This window comes from Phocoena sinus, chromosome 20 (genome assembly GCF_008692025.1).
Source record: "Phocoena sinus isolate mPhoSin1 chromosome 20, mPhoSin1.pri, whole genome shotgun sequence".
Taxonomy (NCBI): domain Eukaryota; kingdom Metazoa; phylum Chordata; class Mammalia; order Artiodactyla; family Phocoenidae; genus Phocoena; species Phocoena sinus.
The window spans coordinates 8,869,910-8,881,833 of NC_045782.1; positions in this window are offsets into that span (position 1 = coordinate 8,869,910).

Here is an 11,924-nt window from a genome sequence, read left to right on the forward strand (position 1 = left end):
TGGGGCAGGAGGGGAGGATGGAGTGTCAGGGAGCAGGGAGGTGTCGGCTGTGTTGATTTAACAACATGGAGGTTAGAGCAGTTTTGGTGGAGCTGGGGAGGCGGAAACCAGACTGCAGTGAGTGAAGATGTGGTTTGGCCGCAGAGGGATGGGGTGGGGGATGGTAGCTGAACGAGGTCTCCAGGGCCAGTGGGAGGGGGTGTTTATAGTAGATTTGATCATTTTTGTTAACTGTTTCAAATTCTCCCCTTCTGTTTTATCTGGAAAAGGAATGCCTGCTCATGGAAAGAAGAATTCAAACTGTGAGGTGGTGGGAACCCCTAGGATCTTTCATATCAAAGGGACTCAACGGTTCAGAAGGCTGGCACTCGATGGTGACCCCCTTCCAGAGTCTCCTGCCTTGAAGGACAGTTCTGCCTCTGGGGCTGGTTGTTTGGTTTGTCACATGGGAGATAAGAGAGTGCGCCTGGCCTGCGCATTGAAGGGAGGGACCAGAGGGGAATCCTGGGCCCATGCCTGGGGCTTGGCCTGTACCCTGTGCCGGAAAGGAGGGTGAGCAGGGGGTGCAGGGGCGGGAGTCTCATCCACAGCTGCTGCTTTTTCTCTGAGGGCTGAGGTCCTCAGCTGGGAGTGAAAGGGGGAGGGATGGGGGACGGGGAGGAAAGAGGAGAAAGTCCAACTTGGCTCTCAGGGTCACTGCGTTGGTCTCTGGCTCTTGGTCCCACAGCCTGTTCTCAGCAGAGCAGCCTGACGGAGTCTCTAAAATGTTCAGCGAGATGACATCACGCCTCCATTTCAAGCCCTGCAGTGACTGCTCACATCATCAGCACTCGCCTCGCTGCCCTGCATCAGCTGGCCCTTCCCCCTCCGACCTTGGCTCCTGTCTCCTCCCTCCAGCTACACAGGTTCCCAGAGTTCCATGAGCACCAGGCATGCTTCTGCCACAGGTCCTTTGCGCCAGCTGTTCCTACTACTGGACCAGCTTCTTGGCCTTGGCACTATTCACTCTTTGTCTGGCTAAGTTTTTGTCATGGGAGCTGTCCTGTGCATTGTACGATGTTTACAGCTTCTCCCTTCTAGATGCCAGTAGCACCTCCACATACACACAGTTGTGACGACAAAAATGTCTCCACATGTTGGCAAAGTCCCCTGGGTAAGAGGGAGGAAACATCACTGGCCTGAGAACCACTGGCCTAGAAGAGGTTTCCCTAGATACCCACTAGATCTCCTCCCTCCCCTTTTCATGTCTTTGCTCAAATCTCTTCTGCTCAATGAGGCCCACCCTGACCACCTCATTTAATCCTGCATCTGGCCCAGGTCCCAAATTCCTGGTCCCTCATCTTGCCCTTTTTTTTTTTTTTTTTTTTTTTTTTTTGCGGTACCCTGGCCTCTCACTGTTGTGGCCTCTCCCGTTGCGGAGCACAGGCTCCAGACGCACAGGCTCAGCAGCCATGGCTCACGGGCCCAGACGCTCCACGGCATGTGGGATCTTCCCGGACCGGGGCACGAACCCGCATCCCCTGCATTGGCAGGCGGACTCTCAACCACTGTGCCACCAGGGAAGCCCGCCCTTTTCCTTTTTGCCATAGCAATGGTTACTTTCTCACTTCCTACTTGATTTACTTATTTCTTACATTTATTATGTGTTTTCTCCCATTGCGATGCAAGCTCCCCAAGGGCAGGGGGCCTCAACAGTTTTAATTACTCATGTGCCCCAAGTGTTTAGAACTGTGCCTGGCATATAGCAAACATAAAATAAATATTTTTGAATGGCTTAATAAACTCGAGGACCTTAGATTGCTGTGGAGGGCCTCGCTGAGGTTGATGCGTGTAAATTCACCGTGATTCTCCTTTTCTGAGGTCACATACTGCCTTGTATTGTAAGGTGACTTTTCCACATGTGGGTAGCAAGCCCCTTACTTACCAGAGGGCCAGAACCATCTAGGCTCTGTCTTTGTGTCCCCCTCACCCGGTGCAGTGATGGGCACGTAGGAAAAAAAATGGTTTGTAGGATAAACTGTGATGACTAAGTTTGGGGCTGGGTTGAAGGAAGGAGAGGATCCATGATGATCAGAGATGGAAAGGGACAATGAACAAAGGTAAGAGTCACCCATGAGGAAGTGTCCTGGGAAGCACCCCCAGGCTGGGTAGTGAGATACAGAGGGGGCTTCCAGTTATGCAGAGGGAAGGAGGGCCTGGCCAGGAACCCAGCACGTGGTCAGAAGGCCTCAGGCGGTGGGATCTGAGCTTCCTCTTTGGGTGTCGTTCTCCCAGATGGGAGGTAAGCTTTGTAAGGGAATGAGCCAGGGCCGGGACCTCTCCACCACTTGAATATCCTCATTATTCATCCCCTTTCTCATTCCAAGAGAGAATTTAAGATATTTAAAAGACTACATGAAAAACAATAAGAGACTACACTAAAAGCAGGAAAGGACAGTTTCAGGGTGAGGAGTTGACAGAAAAGGAATACAAGGGGACTTCCTGGGTGATAGAAATGCTCTTTCTCTTGCTTTGGGTGTTGGTACATGGGTGTCAACATTTGAGTTGTCAAAACTCACCCAGTTGTCTGCATAAGATGTGTGCATTTCACTGGATGTAATTTTACCTCAGTGAAGCAAAGAAGGCGAAAGAGGAGCGAAGAAGCAAGGTGGGGCCATCACATGCCAGGAACAAGTATAAAATGGGTACCACAATGCCCCAATTGCTTTGTGTTGGGGGAGGGGACCACAAATCTGCTTTAAATATCCCAGCAGCTGATGTAGGAAGGGTGACTCAGTCAATCACATGATTCTAGGAGTCTCTGAGATTAACAACCAACCAGTTGCTCAGGAAAACTCCTCCTGCTCTTGGTATTAATATCAGTCCTGGGGCTTCCCTGGTGGCACAGTGGTTGAGAGTCCGCCTGCCGATGCAGGGGACGCGGGTTCGTGCCCCGGTCTGGGAAGATCCTACATGCCGTGGAGCGGCTGGGCCCGTGAGCCATGGCCGCTGAGCCTGTGCCTCCGGAGCCTGTGCTCTGCAACGGGAGAGGCCACAACAGTGAGATGCCTGCGTACTGAAAAAAAAAAAAAAAAAAAAAGTCTATCTATTTGGGTACAGAGAGTGGGGAGATGGTCAGGGAAAGCACCACAGAGGAAGTTAAGTGTGATTTGACATGTTAAGAATGAGTGAGAATTAGCAAGGTGTAAAACCTTACATTTATGGCCAACCAATTTTTAATAAGGGTGCCAAGTCAATTAAATTTGTTTTCAATAAACAGTGCTAAGACAACTGAAGTGCCACATGTAACAAAAGTTAGCCCCCAATAATCAGGGGACGCTGGTTCGAGCCCTGGTCCAGGAAGATCCCACATACCACAGAGCAACTAAGCCCGTGCTCCACAACTACTGCGCCTGCGCTCTAGAGCCCACGAGCCACAACCACTGAAGCCCGTGTGCCACAACTACTGAAGACCGTGCACCTAGAGTCCGTGCTCCGCAAAGAGAGAAGCCAACGCAATGAGAAGCCCGTGCACCGCAAGTAAGTAGCCCCCGCTCACCGCAACTAGAAAAAGCCCGTGCACAGCAACGAAGACCGAACGCAGCCAAAAAAACTTAACAATAAAAAATAAATAAATAGGGCTTCCTGGTGGCGCAGTGGTTGAGAGTCCGCCTGCCGATGCAGGGGACACGGGTTCGTGCCCCGGTCTGGGAAGATCCCACATTCCGCGGAGCGGCTGGGCCCGTGAGCCATGGCTGCTGAGCCTGCGCGTCCAGAGCCTGTGCTCCGCAACGGGAGAGGAGAGACCACAGCAGTGAGAGGCCCGCGTACCGCAAAATATAAAGAAAGAAAGAAAGAAAGAAAAAAGAAAACATAGGCCTACATCTTTGTGACCTTGGATTAGGCAATGATTTCTGAGATATCACACCAAATGTACAAAGTCAAAGAAAAACTAGATAAATTGGACTTCATCAAAATTAAACACTTTTTTGCTTCAAAGGATACCACCAAGAAAGTGAAAAGACAACCCATGATTCGCAAATCATGTATCTGATGAGACTGTGTCCAGAATATATAAAGAATTCTTACAACCCAGCCATAAAAAGACAACCCAGTTTAAAAATGGGCAAAGGATTTGAATAGACATTTCTCTAAAGAAGATATACAAATGACCAGTAAGCATAGTTCCTCAAAACGTTAAAGACAGAATTCCACGTGACCCCACAATTGCACTCCCAGGTATATATCCCAGAAAATCAAAAACATGTTCATACAAAAATCCGTACACAAAAATCTGGCATTATTCATAATAGCCCCAAAGTGAAAGCAACTAAAATGTCCATTGACTGATGAACTGATACATAAAATGTGGTATAGCCATACAACGGAGTATTATTCTACCATAAAAAGGAATGAAATACTAATATGTGTTACAATATGGATGAAACTTGAAAACATTATGCTACAGAGAAGAAGCCAATCACCACAATATTTTATGATTCAATTTATATGAAATACCAAGAATAGGCAAATCTATAGAGACAGAAAGTAGTGGTTGTCTAGGGGTGGGCAGAGGAAGGAATGGGGAGCAATTGCTCACGGGGTTTCTTTTTGGAGTGATGAAAATATTCTGCAATTAGTGGCGAGCATTGCACAACTTTGTGAATATCCTATAAACCACTGAGTTTTACAATCTAAAAGAGTGAATTTTGTGGTATACGAATTATATCTCAGTAAAGCCGTTATTTAAAAAGAGAGAGAGAGAGAGACACTTCCAGTTTCCTGTCTGGCATGTAAGGAGCTTGGAAGTTGTCACTCCATCCTAAGGAGTAGAAAGCTGAACAAACTGAATCGACAACTTTTCTTAGATCCTTTAGAGAACTGGGGTCACAGCGTAAACCGCTGCTTCCCCCCTCCCCTCAAAATTGGAGAGACAGGCAGGCACATACAAAGAATTACAACTTACTAGAGCAGAAACACGTGAACTGAATCCTGCACTAGAACCCTCTCAGGGTAGGAAAATCAAAAGAGCATTTGAATCGTTGGAGGCTCAGTGTGGACAAACCTGAGAGTTAAAAACTCCAGGGGGCTCAGTCTTAGGGGGAGTAGTCTGTTCTTTGTGAGTTTTACCTCCGGGAGTTCCACCAGGTTCTTACAGTGAAGATCAGAGAAAAATCTTCTTCTGCTTCTGGTAGGAGGAGGGGGAAAGTAGCCATTTTGAAATTCACCCAGAGAGTTCTGTTCCTCTTAACAAGGCCTGCTCTCAAGAGAAACTAGTTTACCACAGCCTAACCCACCTGGGAGGAGGGAAATACCCAACCCCAGCCCCCTCTAACAATCTCCTCCCACTTCAAGGGAAGAAAAAACTAAGAAACACCTGTGAAGCTTACAGCCCAGGGGCACAGGCTCGCTAAAATATTGGGACCTCCTCATAGGACTGTAGAATGCTTCCCTTCCTGCAAACCTCAAGGCCACATCACTGAAGGCCTACTTATAACAGTTCCTTTTACCCAGTGCATCTCCTCTGGCTTTCGACAACAATTTACAAGGCATACTAAAAGTCAAAACAGTTTGAAGAGATAGAGCAGGCATCGAAACCAGACTCAGATATGGCAGAGATGAAAATTTAAAACTGTAGCCGGCACTTGGAACCCTGAAAGACTCTCTTCTTCTGCTTCCAACTAGGATTCATATATGGTGTTGCAATTTTGGAAATTTTGAGACAAAATAAACAAAATTAAATTTTTGGTGGCTTCACAGCATGTTCTCAAATGTAATTGTAAAAGCAGGAAATGTAGGGCATTTCACTGAGTTTGTGACTATCCTGTGTGGTAATAGAGCCTGGTCAGTCTATGATAGTAATTCAGAATTGACAAACCTTGGAGGGTCCGTGAGTGATGTGGAAATTGTCAGTGCGATGTGGCAGGTGTGACAACCTGTCAGGGGCCATGCTGGCAGGGGCGTGGCTTTCCCATTAGTCATCCCTCTGCTTCTCAAGTTCCAATGGTGTTTCATGTGGTTCACCAATTAAACATTTTTTAATTTTTAATTTTTGCTGTATGGGGGCCTCTCACTGTTGTGGACTCTCCCGTTGCGGAGCACAGGCTCCGGACACGCAGGTTCAGCGGCCATGGCTCACGGGCCCAGCCGCTCCGCGGCATGTGGGATCTTCCCGGACCGGGGCACGAACCCGCGTCCCCTGCATCAGCAGGCGGATTCTCAACCACTGCGCCACCAGGGAAGCCCTGGTCCCTCGCTTTTTAATGTTGATTTAATCACATATAAGTGTAGCACTAAACTATTGCTTAATTTTAGTTAAATTTTAACATTATAAAAATGATATTGGGAGCTTCCCTGGTGGCGTTGCTTGCCGCAACTAGAGAAAGCCCACGCGCAGCAACGAAGACCCAACGCAGCCAAAAATAAATTTTTTTAAAAAGCCAATTAAAAAAAAATCATGTAACCTTTTGAGATTACGTTCTTCATTTAACATTAGATTGCTAAGATTCATCTATGATGTCAGCGTTCAAACTACTTCTCTTTTGTGAATGTCACAATTGATATATTCATTCTCCTGCCTCTAGACATTTGAGTTGTTTCCATGTTTTTGCTATTAGAAACACTGCTTCTATGAACATGATTCTACGTGCCTCCTGGGGCCCGAGGGAAAGTTTCTCTGAGCACAGAGCTAGGATTGGAATGCAGGTCCTGGGGAACGTCATGTCCAACTTTGCAAAATAACATCGAACTGTTTTCCAAACAATTTGCACAAATGTATAATCCCTCCCTTGAGCAATGTGGATACTATGGATCCATATCCTCTCAACACTTGGTATTATCAGACTTTTAAATTTCTGCCCATCAGTTGAGTGTAAAGTAGTGGTTAACTATCATTTTGATTTGAATCTCCCTAGTTACAAAGAAAGTTGAACATCTCTTCATTGTTTGTTGTTTGACTCCCAAATCCCTGTTCATGTATTTTGCCCATTTTTCTATTGGTGGTTTATTCTTTCCTTATTCATCTTTAGAAGATTTTTTTTTAATATATATTCTCTGTCAGTCAGTCGTATGTGTTACAAACCTCTTTTGCCAGTTTTGCAACTTACTTCTTTTTACTTTATTCATGACGTGTCTTTTTTTGGTCCAGTTTTATTGAGATATAATTGACATCCAGCACTGTGTAAGTTTAAGGCGTACAACAAAATGATTTGACTTACATGCATCATGAAATGATTATCGAAAAAAGTCTGGTTCAGCATTCATCATCTCATATAGATACAAAATTAAAGAAACAGAAAAAAACTTATTTGTCCTCGTGGTGAGAACTCAGACACTTGAGTTGTTTCCATGTTTTTGCTATTATAAGCACTGCTTCTATGAACATGTTTTGTTTGTTTGTGTGGTTTTTGCCTCACCGTGAGGCTTTCAGGATGCTACTTCCCCGACCAGGGATTGAACCTGGGCCACGGAGGTGAAAGCCCTGAGTCCCCAACCACTGGACAGACAGGGAATTCCCCTTGTTTATCTTATAACTGGAAGTTTGTACATTTTGACTGCCTTCATCCAATTCATGATGTCTTTTGATGAATAGCTGTTTGTAATTTTAATTTTTTCAAATGTGTCCATTTTTCTTTTAGCATTAGTACTTTTTTTGGGGGGGTTCTTATTTAACAAAAATTTTGTTAGTCCAACCTCAGAAATAATGTTAATCTATTTTTACTATCTGTTTAAATTTTTTCTTTCAACATTTAATTCATCAGGGATTGGTTTCTGAGAATGAGATAGGAATCCACTTTTATCTTTTTTGCATATTTGGTCAGTCTTTTTTTCCCTCATTAATTGAATAGTTCCTCCTCTCCCCACTGATCTGCCATTCCATTGCTGGAATACATCATAATTCCACATATGCCTGGGTCAGTATCTGGGCTCTCTATTCTATTCCACCATCAGGTGATGATGCCTATTGCAGCTGCTGGACCAGATGCAATTTCATTGCTTAAGTAAATTAACACATCCACTGGTACCTGGTATGAAGCTATTGACCTAGCAAAAGCCTTTCTCTCGATCTCTGTCCATAAGACTCACCAGAGGCAGTTTGCTTTCAGCTCAGCAATACACCTTCACTATCCTACCTCTGGGATATATCAACTCTCCAGCCCAATGTCATAATTTAGTTTGCAGGAATCTTGATCACCTCTCCCTTCCACAAGCTATCACCCTGGTCTATACCAGTGATGACATTACGACCTAGTGACATTATGGACCTAGTGAGTGAGAAGTAGCAGCTCCTCTAGACTTATCGGTAAGACATTTGTGTGTTGTAGGGTGGGGAATAAATCCAACTAAAATTCAGGGGCCTTCTGGGGGTCCAGGGGGTGTGGAGTATGTTGAGATATCCCTTCTAAGGTGAAGGATAAGTCATTGTATCTGCTCCCTCCCACATCCAAAGAAAGAGGCACAATGCCTAGAGGGCTTCTTTGGCTTCTAGAGGCAATATAGTCCTCATTTGGGTACGTTACTTTGGCCCATTTACTGAGTGACCCAAAAAGCAGTTTTCAGTGGGGTCCAGAACAAGAGAAGGCTGTGTGATAGGTCCAGGCTGCTGTGCAGGCTGCTCTGCCCTTCGGGTCACGGGATCCAGCAGACCCAATGGTGCCTGAAGTGTCCGTGACAGAGAGATGCTGTCAGGTTGATGACACTGGATGGCTTCCACCATAGGCGGGGCAGTGTTTTACTCTTACTGGAATAGACCCTCTGGATACGTTTGGCAAAATGCAATGCTGCGTGCAATGACTCTGCCAAAACTACCATCCCTGGACTTATCCACATGTCATGGTAGTCCATACCACATTGCTTCTGATCAAAGAACTCACTTCACAGCAAAAGAAGTGTGGCTATAGGACCACGCTCATGGACTTCACTGGTCTCTCCATATTCCACACCACCCTGAAGCAACTGGCTTGAAAGAACTATGTAACGGCCTTCTGAAGACTCAGTTCCAGTGCTAGCTAGGTGGCAATACCTTGCAGGGCTGGGGCAAGGTTCTTTGGGAGGCTGTCTGTGCTCTGAATCAGCATTTGATATATGGTGCTGATTCTCTGATAGCCAGGATTCATGGGTCCAGGAATCAAGGGAGTGGCACCACTCACTATTACCCCTAATGACTCACCAGCAACATTTTTGCTTCCTGTTCCTATGACTTTATGCTCTGCTGACCTAGAGGTCTTAGATCCAGAGGGAAGGATGCTTCCACCAGGAGACTCAACAATGATTTCATTGAACTGGAAGTTAAGACTGCCACCCGGCCACTTTGGGCATCTCATGCCTCTCACTCAACGGGCAAAGAAGGGAGTTATGGTGTTGGCTAGCTGGGGTGATTGATCCTGACTGCCAAGGAGAAATTGGACTACTATCCACCATGGAGGTAAGGAAGAATATGTGTGGGCATCTCTTAGCATTACCATGTCCTGTAATTAAAGTCAATGGAAAATGACAGCAATCCAATTGAGGAAGAATTAGTAATGGTCTAGCCCCTTCAAGAATGAAGGTTTGGGTCACCCCACCAAGTGAAGAACCATGACCAGCTGAGGTGCTTGCTGAAGGCAAAGGGAATACAGAATGGGTAGTAGAAGAAGGTAGTTATAAATACCAGCTATGACCACATGGCTAGTTACAGAAATTAGGACTATAACTGTTATGAATATTTATTTCCTCATTGCTTTATGAATATGTTTGTGTATGTGTATCTCTCTTTGTTTTCTCTGCTTTATGAATATGTTTGTGTATGTGTATCTCTCTTTGTTTTCTTTCCTTATTCCCTTATCATGTAACATAAGATGTATTGACTCTATATCATAGTATTTAAGTATTGTTAATTTTACATCATAGTATTTAAGTTATGGCATATCAGGAAGACTAAACACTACTCAAAGACTTCACCTCTTCTTCTGGGAAAGGGGTTAGTGTATTTTCAGTTGTACACATGACAGTTGCATCATGGAATTATGATCTTGTTATTGTCTTTATTTGGAGATTAAGTATGGTTTAAAGAGGTGCATCTGGGTACAAATTGAAAAGGGGTGGACTGGTCATGGTTAAATTTATGTGTCAACTTGACAGGTCACAGGGTGCCCAGATTAAATATTATTTCTGAGTGTGTCTGTAAAGGTGTCCTTGATGAGATTAGCATTTGAATTGGTAGACTCAGTAAAGCAGATGGCATCGTCCAATCCATCAAAGGTCTGAATAGAACAAAAGATGGAGGAAGGAGAAATTCACCCCTTTTCTTTCCAGCCTCACTTGGTTGAGCTGTGACATCTCATCTAATCTTTTCAGGCCTTCAGACTTGGGCTGAATTACACCACTGGTTTTCTTGGGTCTTCAGCTTGTAGATGGCAAATCATGGGAATTCTCAGCTTCCATAATCCTTGAGCCTTGAGTCAATTCCTCATAGTATATATATATATATATATATATATATATATATATATATGAATTTACCTGTTTATGAATTTATATATATATATATTTATTTATATATATTTATTCATTCTACTGGTTCTGTTTCTCTGGAGAATCTAACCAATACAAAAATCAAGCAATGTCCACAAAATTGTGAGGGAAAGAAATATCCAGCCAAGATGTGCTTCAATTTTGAAGGCTACAGGAAGATAGTCTCAAAATAAAAGATTAAGGGAGTATAACGAGGCAATTATGAGCCTTTTCTGAAAAACATTCCAGACAGATGAATAAAAAAGATGACAGCAGAGAAGCAGTGGTAAGAAGACTACAGATGAGCCATTTAAATACATTGATAAGAGTACATAACTGGGGACTTCCCTGGCAGCCCAGTGGTTAAGAATCCACCTGCCAATTCAGGGGACACGGGTTCGAGCCCTGGTCAAGGTAGATCCCGCATGCCGCGGAGCAACTAAGTCCGTGCGCCACAACTACTGAGACTGCACTCTAGAGCCTGCGTGCTGCAACTACTGAAGCCCGCGTGCCTAGAGCCTGTGCTCTGCAACAAGAGAAGCCACCACGATGAGAAGCCTGTGCACTGAGACAAAGAGTAGCCCCTGCTCGCTGCAACTAGAGAAAGCCCGCACAGAGCAACAAAGGCCCAACGCAGCCAAATTAATTAATTAATTTTTTAAAAATGCAAAGGGTTCCCAGGTTGCTAGTGCAGCCGCACGCCAGGAGAAAGCAAATACACGTTCTCTCTATAGGTATGCCACTTTGATCAAGGACTCAAAGTTCTCCCACAGATAGAGTTCCAAGGAAAAAGAGCAGCTCACATTCTAAAACTGTGAAACACACAAGCAAACAAGGCCTTGTGAGTCCTCGAAAGAGATGTGAGACCACGGAACTACACCTGCAAAGACCAGGGCCATGCCAAGTCACATCGGGGCCAGAGGCAAACGGGGGAAAATCATTCATCTGGATCCTTTTTAAATTTAAACTGTTACTATTTCATACATCACGGGCTTTTACATTAATTTTGAGTTTTTAAATATTGCATTAAAATATTATTTATCTTGATTATGTGTTTTATTGTTGCCCCTTAAATTTTGCGCTTGCAGAGAGCACTGTGCTTGCCTCATCCTGGCAGATTTCACTTCCTTAATTGCCATTTGTGACAAGATGGATGGACCTTGAGGGCATTATGCTAAATGAAAAAAGTCAAACAGAGAAAAAAGAAACATTATACAGGGACTTCCCTGGGGGTCCAATTGTTGGGACTGCACGCTTCCACTGTGGGGGGCTCAGGTTCAACCCCCTGGTCAGGGAACTAGGATCCCTCATGCTGCATGGTGCAGACAAAAAATACTACTACTACTATATAATGTCACATGTGGAATCTAAAACAAATAGAACACAAACTAAACTCATACAAAAGGAAATCAGATTTGTGGTTATGGGGGTGGGGCATGGGGTGGAGGAATTAG